Source organism: Arvicanthis niloticus, chromosome 23 (assembly GCF_011762505.2).
Source record: "Arvicanthis niloticus isolate mArvNil1 chromosome 23, mArvNil1.pat.X, whole genome shotgun sequence".
Taxonomy (NCBI): Eukaryota; Metazoa; Chordata; class Mammalia; order Rodentia; family Muridae; genus Arvicanthis; species Arvicanthis niloticus.
The window spans coordinates 11672039-11688022 of NC_133430.1; the positions used below are offsets into that span (position 1 = coordinate 11672039).

At 44.2% G+C, this 15984-nt stretch overlaps 1 long non-coding RNA gene across 1 annotated transcript; it reads right to left on the bottom strand.

Annotated features, from left to right (window-relative positions):
- Window positions 1-227: 227 nt before the first annotated feature.
- Window positions 228-5323, bottom strand: LOC143436617 (uncharacterized). Its single transcript, XR_013106513.1, has 4 exons — window positions 5145-5323; window positions 2305-2409; window positions 2055-2211; window positions 228-886 (listed from the first exon to the last, which is right to left on the bottom strand). It is a non-coding gene; the product is annotated as an uncharacterized LOC143436617 (long non-coding RNA).
- Between the last annotated feature and the right edge of the window lie 10661 nt (window positions 5324-15984).

Sequence of the window (15984 nt, forward strand, 5' to 3'; positions counted from 1 at the left end):
TTCTCATGCTTGTGTGGCAAGCACTCTCCTGTCCGAGTTGTCTCCTGCATGCCAATACTACCTCTCAGTGTACAGGGAGCATCTGGGCAGAGGGACGGGGTCCACTTTGAATGCTTGTATTGCAAAAGCTAGAAGACTGAGCTCAGGGAAGTGGCATTGATGTGTGTGTGTGGGGGGGGGGGGGGACTCTGAAGAAAGAGTGGATCTAGAAGAAAGATTGAGACCACAATACAGAAGGTGATTCTGAAGCCAAGGGCAGAGGCTTGAGCAGAGCAAAGGAGGGTCTGCTCCTGGGAGTGGGATGTGACAATGACAGGGTTAAAGGACTTCATCCTCAGGGCAAGAGGAAGCCACCCATAGTCTGAAGTAGAGAGAGGATGGGAAGCTGGAAGAGGAGGTGGAGTAGGAAAGGGGAAGGAAAAGGAGGAGGAGGGGGAGGAGGGGAGGAGGAAAAGGAGAAGAGGAGAAAGAAGAGAAAGAGGATGAAGAGGGGGAAGAAAAGACAGAGAAAGTAAAAGAGAAGAGGCAGAGAAAGGAGAGAAGAAAAAAACAGAGGACACTTGGAGATGTCTAAGGTGTTGTTAATTTTAGAATTTTCTAAATGTTTTGGCAATATTCTGATTTCTCTTAATATGTTAGGAGAAATCAAGACAATGCAATTCATACACTCACTCTCAATTCCAGGAAGATGAATACATACCTTTAAAATAATAGGTTGCAAAAACCCATTCTTCACATAAAAGAGAAATTCTAGACCGCCACATTCCTGCATGAAGAATGAAATCAACTCAAGAAAGACCTAAGGTTGGATTGGCTCTCCCACTTCCATGGATGAAGGAGGATCACCTTAATGTGGGCAGCTTCCCATCACTGTAACAAGAGTTCCCTGAAAGATCAAATTATAAAGGAAACAGGGTTATTTTGGCTTATGGGTTTGGACATTTTATAGCAGAAATATCCCTTAGGGCTCGGGCTGAGGTGGTCATCAGAATGGGAACTTGCAGTGGGGCCAGAACTAAAGACCTTGCAACCAGGAAGCAGAAGAGGAAGAAGCTGGCATCCTAGACTCCTCTACATCAGGCCCTCCCCAACAACGTTACCATGCTCCCACACTGGGAAACAAGTCTCCAACACATGGAAACTGTGTAATAATGCCCATTCTTCTCTCCTCCCCTCACCTTCCCTCTTCTCTCCTATCCTTTTCTCTCCTCTTATTCTTTAAAATCTTAAGGGTGGAGGTGAGGGGATAAAAATCAGCCTGTATGTATCATCCAAGCGGAGGCTTCCTGAAGGAAATCTGGGATTTTGGAGAGCTTCCCAGAGGACTCAGTGAGACTCTTCAACAGTGAATATCCACTGTGCAGCGACTTCTCTACTGTGCCAGGGGCATATGTCAAAGCCCAAGATGACAGGAAGATGGTCCTTTCTAGACTTTGCACCCATAAGCTTCAGAGTTACAAACTTCGTATTATACATACTTATATTCTTACATGCACATACTTTCAAATATATATGTGTGTACGTGTATGTGTATATGTATATACCCATCCACAGTACCAGTCCCCATGCCCACTAGGCTTCTAGGAAAGTGAAATTGCCACTAAAACAATGTTCGGCTAGTGAAGCCACTACTGAACACAGTCCTCATGTAGGACCTTGGTTATGGCTGGCCACTGTCCCTGCTGGTCAGTATCATGCCAAGTCTCTGATGGGGAAATTGCAGAAGAATACATCAGTTCAAGGCAAAAAACAATGTGTGACATTTGTAAAGTGAGTGTTCAAGTCTTGGGGACAATGCAGAACCTCCTAGAATTGATAAGACTTGGGCGATTCCTCAAAACATATGTAAAGGCACTGATAGGTGTCTGGGAGGGGACTTCCCTGATCTCTGTCCCAGCCTCCAGCCCCCATTAGCATGCCCTGGACCATGCCTGTGCTATGTGTGGGCCGGCCGTGCTAAAATCAATATTCTATGACAGTGGAGAGCTTTGTGTATTTTCGTATCTGAAACATTCTAAGCACCAAGAATTTCAAACAGATCATAGCCATGGTACCGAGGTGTGTTCAGTAACAAATCACCATCCTTTCCTGCCTAGGATGCTGATGAAGGAGGGCTTGGTCTGTTAATCCATGCCGTTGTTACTGCCTATTCTTCTCCATCATAGAAAAGAAAGCCAGTTCCTTGTTTTATCACGAGCGTTCCATGGAGATCTGTTGAACGAATAGATCGGAGCACAAGTTTCAAGTGAGCACAGCTGAAATAAAGGAAGTACAGGCAAAGTCCTAGTGGAAACGGGTACAAACCTGGACCACTTTTGCCTCAAACAGACCCCTTTATGAAAGCCTTCCTAGTGTTAAATACCATATTAACCTTCACAGGCGGCTGTCAGTCAGGTTTGTTCCCCACACCTGTAAAGCAAACAAGCCAAGCTTCAGTCTCTGTCCACTCACAGCTAAGCGTGTTTTATAGAGGAGACACACATATGAATATACTGGATGGATAAATTCTTTTCATAACGGCATCTTGCTCTCGCCAAGTAAACTGTAGCTTGAGCTTCGCGTGTCCCGCGGTTGGCTGGGGAGTGTTTAGCCTCTGTCTAAATAGATCATTTTTTAAAATAATTTATCTCCATTGCCATATCCTCTTGTTGAACAATTTCTCGATTAAAACCAATTAGAAAAAAAAGCATAAACTTTCCATTTAAGGGGGCATAAGAGGCTTTCTTAGAGTGTGTGCCGCTGGAAAATGTTTAGATTTTTGACTCTCCTCTAAGCTGCATTGCAATGAACCTTTTATGATGGGGATGGTGCCCGCCTCTTACCTCAGGTGGCTTCCTTGAGAGCCGGAGAACAAATACATTTCCACCTCTTGGTGCTTTTGGCAAATTGCTTCCTGGGGATGGGGGAGACCCCCAGAGCACTGCCATTACGGATGGTCAAGAATGCTTGTTTCTTTGAACCCTGTCATTTCCCTCTTTAATTTCACGGACCTAAACTCACTGCTCATTGTTTAAATTCCTATATTGCTGTTGATGGAAGAGTCTGCTCCCTTCCCTCCTTTCGCTCAGCGCTTACCCAGTTTGTATTTAATCTTTTGAATGAGGTTCTGCCTACCTAATCTCTCCCATTTGAGGTAATCCATACTCAAATCCAGGCTTTTGCACTTAATATCAACTTGACATTAGAAGTCATTTATTTCTCCGACTTTCCATTTTCTCATCTATTAAATGGGGGAGCCCACTCAAAAATGGAAAACCTGGTTCTTTCCCCTGTTGGACAGATCCATTACACACACTGTAGGAGGAAGAGGGGTTGGGAAGTTTGTCAGGGTCAGAAGACTGGGTGAAGGGTTATATGTTGCTACCTTCCATACTTGGTAGAACCTATGTAATCATGAACTCACAGTAACATTGAGTATCTGTCCTGGGCCAGCACAAGACTGGCACCACGAACACACAGGACTAGATTGGACAGTGGTTCTTGAGACTTTACCTCTTACTATTAAATTCTTGACTATGCACAGATTCTGCGACCTGGTAAACCATCCTGTTTAGTTGATTTCCTCACTTCTGTATGTAGCTCCAAACCCTTGCTCAAGCAGATGACCCTGGATAAATTCAGCAGGTCACAGAGTGAAATGAATTGCCCTGAATGTAAGGAAGATATTTGTGCAAAACAGTGGGTGTGGACAGGGATGAGGGAGGGCGGGGGTAAGAGTGGGAAGTGTGCATTGTGCACACATGTGAAACTGTCAAAGAACAACTTTCATTAACAAACAAAGAAGAAACAAGTTTGGTAGAGGTTGAATGTTTTTGAAATGTACATGTGTTTAAATTGTAATGTTTGTAATTGTTACATGTGTAAAATTGTTATATATATGTGTGTGTGTGTGTGTGTGTGCATGTATGCATGCATGCACACACACATACACACACACATATATGAGACCTTGGTGTGAGACACAAATCTATAAAACTCATTCATATGTACTGTAAATGTTTATATTGGTTTTATACTACTCTGGAAAACTAGTGCCTGCATATGCCAGGTGTCTGCTAGCGCCACCACTCAGATACCTGGTGAGCCTTGTGCTTGTTTTTAAAGCTCTGAGACAAGGTCAACTGAAGTTGTCCAGACTGGCTTTGAGCACACTCTGTGTTCAGGCAGGCTTGGGCTTTTGGTTCTTGTGCCTCATCTTCCTGAGTAGCCAGGATGACAGACCTGCCCCACCAGGACTAGCTTCATCCAGACTTTATCGGTGCCTTCTTTTCACAGCTCAAAGACAGTTCTAGACAGTATTTTTCTTACACTTTCATTTAACCATGACCTATCACAAGGGGTCAGGGGGAACAGCTCCCATTGGAATCATGTTGGTGGTGGAATGCTCTCAGGATTTGAACTTGGATTTGAATTTTTGGATCAAGAGAACTGAGCCCACATGAGATAGAAAGTCCTGCCTAAGTTCTCTGTGATCTGTGATTGTCATTTTTCTATTGCTGTGATGAGACACTGTGACCGAGGCAAGTTAGAGAAGAAAGAGGGCTTACAGTTTCAGAGGGTGAGTCTACGACCAACATGGCAGGGAACATGGCATCTTGAGACACAAGAATGATGGGCAGAGATGAGGAGGGATGGAGGAAGGGTGGAAAGGAGAGGGAGAGAAGGAGGAAGGAGAAAAGGAGGGAGGGAGGGAGGGAGGGAGAGAGAGAGAGAGAGAGAGAGAGAGAGAGAGAGAGAGATTGTGAAATGGCTAACTGGGAATGGCATGGACTTTTTAAACCTTAAAACCTACACCCATGACACATGTCTTCCACCCAGACTACTCCTCCTAACCCTCCTTAAACAGCTCGACCACTTGGGGACCAAACATTCAAATATATTAACCTATGGGGATCATCATTACTCAGACCACCACGTACCCTCACCTATCAACTCCCATCTGCAGCAGGCTTCTGGAAGCCCCTGTTCACATGGTCCATTGACCGACCACTCGGGAGTAGATGCAGGGCTGCTCCATCCCTTGCTGTTTCCACGCAAGCTTTCCCCTCTGCTGAGCAACCCTACCCCTCCCTCTAGTCTTTATGAAGCTTATCTTTCTGTGTGAAACTTGACAGCAGAGGAAACACCCCATTGAGTGTACGCACCTGCCGTGCAAGAACGAGGACCTGAGACCGAATCCTCGGAAGCTGTGTAGAATCTGAATGAAGCCGTTCAAGTATCTATAATCCCAGCCCTCCTACAAAGAAATGGGAGAGTCTCTGCAAGTGCACAGAGGACCATCGAGGCTGACACACGTGGCCAGGAACAACAAAGAGATCTTGTCTCAAGGTAGGAGGAAGAGAAATGACATCGGAAACTCCCCTAATCTGCGCATGCTCACAGCAGCACACGCATACTTGCATTCGTACACGCTCACAAATACATGCCGGCACGAACACACACATCCCTTAATAATAAGTTTTAAGAATATAACTGGTGGCCTTTTCTCCTGTGACACTGCCCTGTCTCTCATTCAGGTGTCACCATATACCTGTAGAGATGTTTTTCTTTTACTCGCCACTAAACGGTGGTTCTGGAGTGAGTATTAAATCATTTCAATCTCTACAGTCTATGCTTTTCAGAAAGATACACAGCACTTTTCAAGGTAAATAGATTAGTGAGATTCACTTGTGCATCTAGTCAGAGACAGTTAGAAGATAACACAGGAAACCCAGTGTTGGAATCCCCGAGAAGCAGGAGATTGCAGCCATGTGGAGGTTTTTTTAAGAACTCAACCAAAGGCCTGCAAGATACCTTGTCAGTGAAGTGCTTTTCTTGCAAGCATGAGTTCAATTCCAAGCACCCACATAAAGAAACTGGATGCAGCAGTATGTGCTTATGATAGAGTGCTGGGGAGGAGGAGACAAAAGCATCCCTGGCATTCATTGGCTGGCCAGCCTATCCTGATTGGCAGAACTTTAGGCCAATGAGAGGCACTGTCTCAAAACAAGGTGGATGACATCTAAGAAACAACACAGGCTTCTATAGGTCTCTCTCTCTCTCTCTCTCTCTCTCTCTCTCTCTCTCTCTCTCTCTCTCTCTCTCTCTCCCACCCATGGGAACATACCGCTGTCTAGTTGACTGAGCTTTTGTGAGGCCTATCTCTTGGCCTCCCCTGCTCCTTTCTAAACCTGGGGTAGCTCCAGCTGCCCAGAGTAGGCAACCACAGTGCCTGGGACGTAGGCTAACAAGAGGAACTGAACAGCCACATTCCTTGGCAGCTGTCCAAAGCATGCCAGGACTGTCAAAGCGATAGATGAAGGTTCTTCTGCCTACGTGCCTGCCTAGGTGTGGGGGTTCAGACCCTGAGGATGCCAGGAGGCCCCAAACTGGTGGGAGGGAGGCACTTTTGCTTGATTTTCTCCATGCACTGGCCCGAGGACAAAAGACTTCATCAACCACAAGGCCTCCTCCATCTAAGCAGCTACTCTGGGCTGCAAGGGGACTTTGGAGAGAGGCACCCAGCAGCCATTCCTCCAGGGCACATTCCTGTGTCAGCTTGAGCCTGGACCTTGCCACATGATAAATGTGCTGTTCTTTGGAAGAAAGTCCTTGTAGGCATGGCATCCAACCCTGCAGGCTTGAAACCTGGAAAGGAGCCTGAAGAAGGGAGTGGTGTGGAGAGAGGAGGAGCCTTAGCTGCTCTCTGTGTGATAACAGAGACAGGGAATGAGAGCCCCTCTTAGCACCTAAGTCCAGTATGCTGCCACTAAGGACCTGCTATGTGTAGTTGTAAACCTATTGGGACCAGACTGCCACCATTGCCTCCTGTGCCCACTATGCCAAATGCAGTATTGGCTCAGCTACCATGCCCTGGGCACTGTCACATACATGACTCATCTAAAGGCTTAGCTGCCCTGTCTTGGGCACTGTCATAAGCATGTCTCATCCTGATGTCACAGCTACCCCACTGAGTAGGCACCACCGTGCCAGAACCGTCAGTTCGGAGGGAGATCTGGGGGACAGTGAACAACGACCCTTTCTCTGTTGTCGTTCTGTGGATGGATTGTTGAGCCCGACTTCATTCACATCTGGATCATTCAAACACTGCCGTTTTCAGGTATGAACACTGCAGCTGGCCTAGGTGATTAGACTCATCAAAGATCACCCCTCACACACTGTGTCCAGGGAGCCCCGCTCAGACAGGTCACTTAAGTCTCAGTTTTCAGGCCCAAGACAATAAATCCTTTTTTTTTTTTTTTTTTGTTTGAGTAAAAACAGCAATAATGATGATGATTCAGTGTGTAAATTTTGCATGTGTCTACACAAATAAAGATGTGTGTGTGTGTGTGTGTGTGTGTGTGTGTGCACATGCACATGCACCCCACAGTTCTTATTCTTGCTGCAGATATTTAAGTGTTCTCTTTTATTTTGGTTGGGGACTTTGTCTAGCTACTTATGTGGGGAAGAAGCACAGATAGACCTGTCTGGAAGGCTGCTGGACTCTATTCTGAGTCCATTAGAGTAAGTTAAAGACCCATCTTCCTGCCAATGAATACCCAGAGTACCCTGTATGAACTAAACTATCTCATGCAATTAAGGAGATAGAATCATACAAGATATTTATTACAGATTTTGGTTTTCTTTTTCACACAGAGACATAATGAATTAAAACCCCAAACAATGAGATAACCAGAGCAGATATCTATAAACCTATTCTCGAGGAATAAAAGTACAAGCCATACAATTTAATCCTTGGGGTTTTTTTTTGTTTTGTTAATGAAATGAGGCATGCTAAAATACTCATGTACATTAAACTCCTTATAATTAAAATACTGACATATATTTAAAATAACAAAATTCAAAAGTTGAAATCTGGTAGAAACTCAAAATAATTTCCTTCCTATGTGAGCGGAAAGAGAAGGTTTTTTCAAATGTATGGAACTACAAATATCTTTGTGTATTAGTTCAACCTTATTGAGCAAATGTGTGGTGATGCCCACTCAGCTCCAGAAACTATGAGCCTGGGAAGGTATTCAGTAGCCACCCTAAATGTTCAAGGATGCTGCTTTCTCCAGGAACTACCTTTGCCAATTGCAACCACACGGAAAATCTACTGGAGCTTAAGAAAGAAGGTTAAGTCCACCATGGGAGGGACCATGTGGTGGGTGAGCATGGGAACAGGCAGTGTAGGTCTGTAAAGGGAGAGTTGTTACCTCTTAACTAAAAGAATGGAATCTGCATCTGGTGGAGACAAGCCATTGGCTGCTGACTTAAGAGTTCATCCAATAGGGTCAGCCCCCTGGCCAAAGGAGCAGCCCTCAGGAAGGCAGATTCAGGTATCACTCTTCTAAACAGGCAGAGGGAATAATTAAGGAGTTAGAGTGCTTTTTCTCTCCCAAATCTCTGCCCTTCCTACCTTTGCTTATGGAAGCATAGCTGTGCACGCTATAAGGCCTTACTCAGAAAAACATAGTTTGTTCTTTCTTAAGCATGCTTTCCCTGACACCTGGGCCTCCTTACTCATTATCTGAATGCCCAACCTCTGACCCCCAACTCCTGTCACCACGAGACTGCTTGTCTGGCCACATGGCTGACTTCTACTACTGAGCCTGTAGGCTTAACTCAAACGGTGTGGCTTTCCCCTTTCTCTTCTTCTTCAGCTCCATTCTTTCGGCATCTTCCTGACAAGGTTGACAGCTTTCCTGCCTTGCTGTTTGTCTTTTAACGATAATAAAATTACCTGCATACTTTCTTCTGACTCTGTTTCTTAAAATTATTTTATCAATGAGATCAAGAACTGTGAGAGGGGACCTCAGTTTCCCTAGTAACGTGACGCACCCCAGATGGGGCCCTCCAACATTTCTATAGGTCTTATAGAATGAGCTAGAGTGAATCAACTGTGGAGATGAAGAAGGGCCTCCCTAACAGTGGAGCTTCACCCTAGGCTCATGGATGAGCCCAAGGAGGCTGCTGAGTGAAAGCAAGTTGTGTACATTTGAATTATAAGAAAAGCCTAGGATCTTAAAGTGGGACCTAGTGATTCTGACCCTTACAGATCTGGCTTTTCTTTCTCAACTCCTAGAATTTATGAGACAAAAGCCAGATGTACATCATCTTGCCTCAGTTTGATACTTAAGACAAATATTTTGGTAGAAACAGCACAGAGAGACAGAGAAGAATCTGTGGGCCATGAGGGAGCACTGACGGTGTGATCTCTACACAGATAGCAGGTTATTCTTGTTTGCTTTCTTTTGCTGTGATAAACACCAAGACCAAAACCAATTTGGGGCAGAGAGGGATGATTTGACTTCTATCTCCCCATCACAGTCCAGAAATTCATGTAGAAACCTGGAAGCAGGAACTGAGGCAGAGGCCATGGGGGGTGCTGCTTACTGGTTTACTCTACATAGCTTGCCCAGCCTCTTTTCATACAGCACACAGACTGACCTGGGTTGGTACCATTCACCATGAACTGGGCATCAATCAACAGATTAATATACAGATTAATATACAGATTAATATACAGATTAATATACAGGTCACTTTGATGGAGGCATCTTCTCAGTTGCGGCTCATATTCTCAGATGACTTGAGCTTGTGTCAGGTTGATAAAAAGACGACTCAGCACACAGGACATTCTTGAAAAGGAACACAGATAGCAGTTTGGGGAAACATCATAGTCCTGAGCAAATTATAACAGCTCCTGAAAACCTAAGAAGCAACTGGAATCCCCTAAGCCACTGGATCTTGTAACTAATACAGTGTGCCATTAAAGGGGTTCATTTGAAAGCAGTGATCGTTTCTTATTCTTTTTTTGGGGGGGTCTTAAGGAAGCCAGAAAAAGATGTACATTTTTTTCCTTGTGATAAGATGCATCTTTATTTAGCAAAATTTCCAAAAAGCTATCTCAGAGGATGTTGGACTGACAAAATCTGGAAGTGGGGGGACCTATCTGACTCCCTTGGGTCAGTTAATTCATCATCTACTGGAAATCGCAAACATACTGATTTTATTCACAAATTGCAAGACATCATATAAAAACCCTTTTAACATATATTATTGAAAATATCTATTATGGTCTTCTAACTTAGTGAATTTGATTAAATCTCCAAGACAGAAAATAAGGCATTGTAACACACGCACCCATCTGGCGAAGGTCTTATTATCACACGCCTTATTATGTTAAAAAATGAATGGTCCTGGAAAATAATTTAGTGAGAGATGAACTTAGAGGAACTAAAAGCATTGAGTGCTGAGCAAATTACCAAGTGAAATTGCTTTTCTGTGAAACTTTGGGCTCATTGTTAGAGCGGTTTAGTCTGCTCTGCTCGAAATGTTTGCTCCGGGAGAATGCTTGTGTTCAGAGCAAAATTCAATTTCCATGGCATGAGGCTAGACAGCCTCCACGGGGCTAACACTTGTTGTTTGGGGGAGGGTCTGGCTCAAGAAGAGAGTCCTCTCTGTAATGGGACAGCTCTGGCTCTTGATCCAGAAACTCGGGCAGCAGGTGCACACCTAGACTGAGTGGCCGTATGGTATATGTATGGTGCAGACTTGGAGAGAATTTATTGTCGCTCATGCTGAGGAAGTTCTGTCCCTCATGGTGAAGGAGCAGAAGATCTGTAGAACTCTGTCGCTTGCTCTGTGACCTGAGAGATTACCCAGGGCTTCATGAGCCAGGTTTGCTGGGTGTGGAGAGAAGAAATCAGGAGAGGAAAGCAATTCACCGAAGGAAATTTTAGAGCAGTGATCCTCAAACTTTCTAATGTTGTGACCCGTTATTAGCACAAGTTCCTCATGTTGTGGTGACCTCAAAGCATAAAATTATTTTTGTTGCTGCTTTATAACCATAATTTTGCTACTGTTATAAAACATTAAATATCTGTGCTGTCTTATGTCTTAGGCGACCCCTGTGAAATGGTTGCTTGATTCCCCCAAAGGGATCAGGATTTACAGGACTCAACAGGCTTCATGTCCAAATCAGTTTGGTTTTTGAATATGAGGGAAGACAATAAGAAGGCCCCCAGCAGGCTAGAGGAAGGAGAAGTGGAGTTCCAGAAAAATCAGCAAAGCCAAACTTAGCAGGCTCAGGCCGGATCCCACAGGGCCTCTTCCAGCTGAGCCTATGCAAGTACCACTGTACTTTTCCTAGTGAATTTTTCAACTCTGCAGGCAGTTCTCCTTCACACACAGCCCTGCATCTGATTGTTACAGACTGAGCTGTGGATAAAGATGGTTTAAAAAAAAAAAAAAAAAAAAAACCTCTCTGTCAATCCTAGGAAGGTTGACCTCCCAGGAGGTGGGTAAGGAGAAAGGGACCCCCTCTACTCTGGACTTTATGCTTTCTCACCTGCTAAGAACAAACACTGAAGCTCCTTGCTTTACTCATGACCTGCTGTGAGTTCTTCTCCCTAGGAGCCAGAGATTATAGTTGTGGTTGGGATTTGATGAATTCTGAGGAGGTATCTTGCCACCCACAGGAGTGAAGGAATGAAGGAGTAAAGAAGCTCTTTCTCCATAGGCTCACCCCCCCCCATGACAGTCTGCCAAGGAGCATGGGGCCATGCATCACAAACTCAGTCCTCTGAAAACATAAGTTCCCACTGAAGCTGCCCCTGTCACTGTTTTGATCACAATGAGGACAAAGCTAACAAGTACAACGTTTAGAGGGGTTTAACCAGACACTTTTCTTCACTGGGGTTCACTTTCAGCTCAAGAAGCTGTAGACTTCAAAAGGCCTTGCATCTTGAGATGGTTATGGACTACCTGTGCCCAATTGTCCCATTTATCTGTCAGAGTCTAGTTGAGGGTGCCTCTTGCAGGCTTCTTGCAAAGCACAGGGTTAGGAGTCAGGGCTGTCATACCTTAGATGCTGCCCCCCATGGCCCTTGGCATCATTTGACATTATCCTACATCAAAACACACGGTGCTTGGCTGTGTCAAGTGCTTATATCTCAGACACCCCTGAGTGCCTCCAGGCAGGGCTCTGTGATTCCCAACTCTCCCTCCAGCGCCAAGACCCTGGCCTCCGCTTGTGTTTGTTGAGGGAAGGAAGGAGAAACAGGAGGCCTCCCCATTTTGGTCTCTGTAAATATTGACAAGCTCCCTGTCTCTCCTCACAGTCTGGTGTCACTATGTCTGCTGTTGCTGTATAAATGTGTGCAGAGCTGGCGAAGGTTCATTTGCTGCTATTGTGTAGAATGTGTGTGTATGTTTCCCTCTTTAGCTGCATAAAAAGCAAGCGTCTCCATAAATCTCCATACTGATCATATGCAAAAGAAAGAAAGAAAAAAAAAAACCCTCAATGACTGTCCAAATTCTGAAGTGAGCGGGTACAGGCAATTGTAGTGAGGGAGGAACTGGGGAGATGGGCCAGCCACTGCAGCTCACTGAAAGTGCAACTCTTCTGGGACCCCCCCCCCCCAGTATCCTTTATCCCAGCCTCTATCCTCTCTCTAGGGGATCTCAAGATAATTGATTTAATTTATCACTGAGAATTTTATACTTAGGATGAGACCAAAAGCTGAGAACAGCCATGTCCACAGCAAGGAGGAATAATTAACAGACCTGAGTCCTGTTATCTCGTCTCAGGGCCAGCTATCACTGAATACCACAGGCTGGCCTGGTATTATCCATCCCCCTGTGTCAGCTTCCCGAGGGATGGAATGGTAGATGTTCATAGGCTTGTCCAAAAAGGCCAGCGATCCTGTAAAGCCATGAGGTATAGGAGTGACACATGTGTGGAGACTTTCTCAAAATCTAAGAAGGTGGAACCTGTGTGCACCCTTGGAAGGGACTAGGGAAACAGGAAGTCTCTGGAGTTTGATGATGTCCGTTTCTGCTTCATGCTGTCTCCTCTTCTCACTCACAGGTGCAATCTGTCACTTACAGATGTTTTGTTCCATAAGCCACAAAATCCTATTTTCCTACTTAAATTGATCATGTTAGGTGGTAGGTTGGGAGTTCAGCCAAGCAATAGGAAGGTTCTGGAAGTGTCTGGTTCACATTGATTCATTTTCAGATCAAGAAACCATAGAAATCAAATTGAAATGTTCACAGGCTGAATTGTGTATCTCCAAAACGTATGCACATGTCTTGGACTTTGGTACCTGCAGATGTGACTTTATTTATAAATAGATCTTGGGGATAGAGGATAGAGTAGGATAAATGTCATCAGAGTCCTTATGGCTAATAACAATTGTCCCTAAAAGCAATAGAGACACAGTAAACTGTTTGACAATGAAAGTAAAATTCAGAGTAGTAAGCCTCTAAGCCAGGAATGGCAAGGCCATCTGCAGCCAACAGAATCCAGACAAATGGTTGGCATGTGCAGAGTTGGGTACTCTGAATGGCTGTGGGGGAGGTTATTCTAGCTCTTTCTCATGACTTCTGCTAACTGTGGACATTCTTTGGCTTGTACAAGGGCCTCTCTTAATACAGTACTGGATTCCCCTCTGTGCAGGCCACTTCAGTGCCCAAACTTTCCTTTCTCAGAAGGATTTAGCCAGGCTGGGTTAGAATCCACTCTAATAACCTCACTTTCCCATCTCCTAAAACTTTATTTTCAAATGAGATCCTATGCATGTTGCTGGGATCCATGACTCACTCATCCTTTAGAAAGATGCTATTGAACCCACAGTAAGAGGCACAGAATGGTTTCTCTTTCCCCTATGGCCTTCACAAAGACTCAGCCTCACTTGGCCCCTTGATTTAAGGAATCCTGGTTTCCAGAATAGGGAGGAATACAATTTGATGTTAAGATCTGTGTGGCAGCTCATTGCATTAGCTCCAGGAAGGGAAAACCCACACCTTGGTAAGGACAGGTGATGCTTGTGTCTCTCCCTCCTCTTGTTGACTGCACCATCACCTCTTTAGCAGCCCAGCCTTTCATCTGTAAAATGGATTTACCTAATTTTAGTATAAGTTATGTAAAATGTATATTTTGTTATATGATGGTTACTCCTGATTATTAAAGAGGCAGCATTCCTTGGTGCAAGATATCTTTGATGATAGATATATTTTAAGTTAATAAGACTTACGGAAGAACACAGTGGTTCCTGGGATAATGAGCAGGATGGAGTAAGACTCTGATCCAATAATAAAAATTGAAAAAGATAATAGACATCTAATTAGACCAACATTTTCCTTCTGTATGCAGGCAATGCCATCATTACCATGCAGTATGCGATGGCATTGCTGTTCTGGGCTAGTGTCTCTACAGCTTCTTTATTTCAATGTCTTGATGACAAGATGGCTGTAGAGACAGGCATCAGACTCCCTCATGCTACATCCAAAATCAGGAGCAAAGGCGGACACTGGTGGACAGACTTTCCTTATGTGCCCCTTTCTGATTAGGGAAGAGTTACTTCCTAAGGTCCATGGTGGGGTTTCCAAATATTTCACAAATGAGAACTCAAAATCCAGGTCACGACTCATTCTCTGCTAGACTAGGAAAGAGAGTGTCCCATGGGCTGAGTCTGTAGTCCTGGGTTACAGGTGAGGATAAAAAGTTGAGAGTATTCCATCAATGAAGCCTGTAAGTCAGTCTACCAGGCTGTGCTGGTTAGTGTTTGGTCAACTTGACACACACCTAGAGGTATCTGGAAAGAGCGAATAGTAGTGGAGAAAATGCCTCCATAAGATCCTGGGGAGTTTTCTTGATTGACAGCTGATGTAGGAGAACCCCTCTCACTGTGTTAATATACCCATGGCAAGCCATCCTGGGGGTGTATGAGAACACAGGTAGAGCAAGCCATAGGAAGCAAGCTAGTCAGCAGTGTTTCTCCATAGTATCTGCTTCAGTTAACTGTTTCCAGATTCCTGCCTTGAGTTATGGAATTATATATATTATATATATATATATATATATATATATATATATATATATATATATATATATATTATATATATGTATAATATGTGTATATATATGTATATATATACATATACATATTATATATATATATGATGAAATAAAAAACTTTCCTACCCAAATTGCTGTTGGTCATGGTGTTTTATCACATAATAGAAAGCAAGCTAAGACATGGGCCATTTAGAGATGTGGCTGGCCTGTTTAGTTAGTCATGCATCCTGTTGTGACCGTGGTCATGGTCATAACCCATCATTTTCTGTTGTGGTTTGAATAAGAAGGGTCCCCAGTAATCTTGGGCATTTGAACACTTTGTCTCAACTTTCGACACTGTTTGTGATGCTTAGGAGGTGTGGTCTCATTGGGAGAAGTGTGTCCCTGAAGGTGAGCTTTGAAAGTCTAAAGACTCACACCAGCTGGGAGTTTGCTCGCTCTGCTTCCTGCTTGCAGTTCAGGATGTAAGGTCCCAGCCTCCTGGTTCTGCCACCATGCTTGACTCTGCTTTGTGGTTATAGACTCTATGTAACCCTCTGGGACTGCGAACCCAAATGAACTCTGTCTTTTTAAGTTGCTTTAAAACTAAAAACTTTTGGTCATGGTATTAGAAAATAGAAAAGTAACAAAAACATGTTCAAACCTTAGTACAAATGAAATTGGCCAGAGAACTTGTCTAGATTAAGTTGGCCCATAGGTATGTCTGTGAGTTATCCTGATTATCTTAATTAAGGTGGAAAGACATGCCCACCATGGGTGGTGCTATTCCATAGGCAAGGGTTTCCAGATGAAATAGAGTAAAGGCAGAAGAGTGATAGTAAGTGCAGACACATTGATTCATTTCTTTTCTTCTGACTGTGGATGTGGATGTGACAAGCTGCTTCAAGTTCCAGCCCTAATTTCCTTGCAATGATGGACTGTGACTGGGAAATGTGACCTGAACAAGCCCTTCCCCACCTAAATTGCTTTGGTCATGGCATTTTGTCACAGCGATAGGAAACAAAAGTAAGACAGCAGAGATGGGAGACCACTTGAGCCTCACAGGTGTGCAAACAGATAGCACTGATCCAGCGCCATCATGGGTGTCACCAGTCAATCAGTAAGAAGCAGTGCTTACTTGGGAGCTATCTTCTGATGTT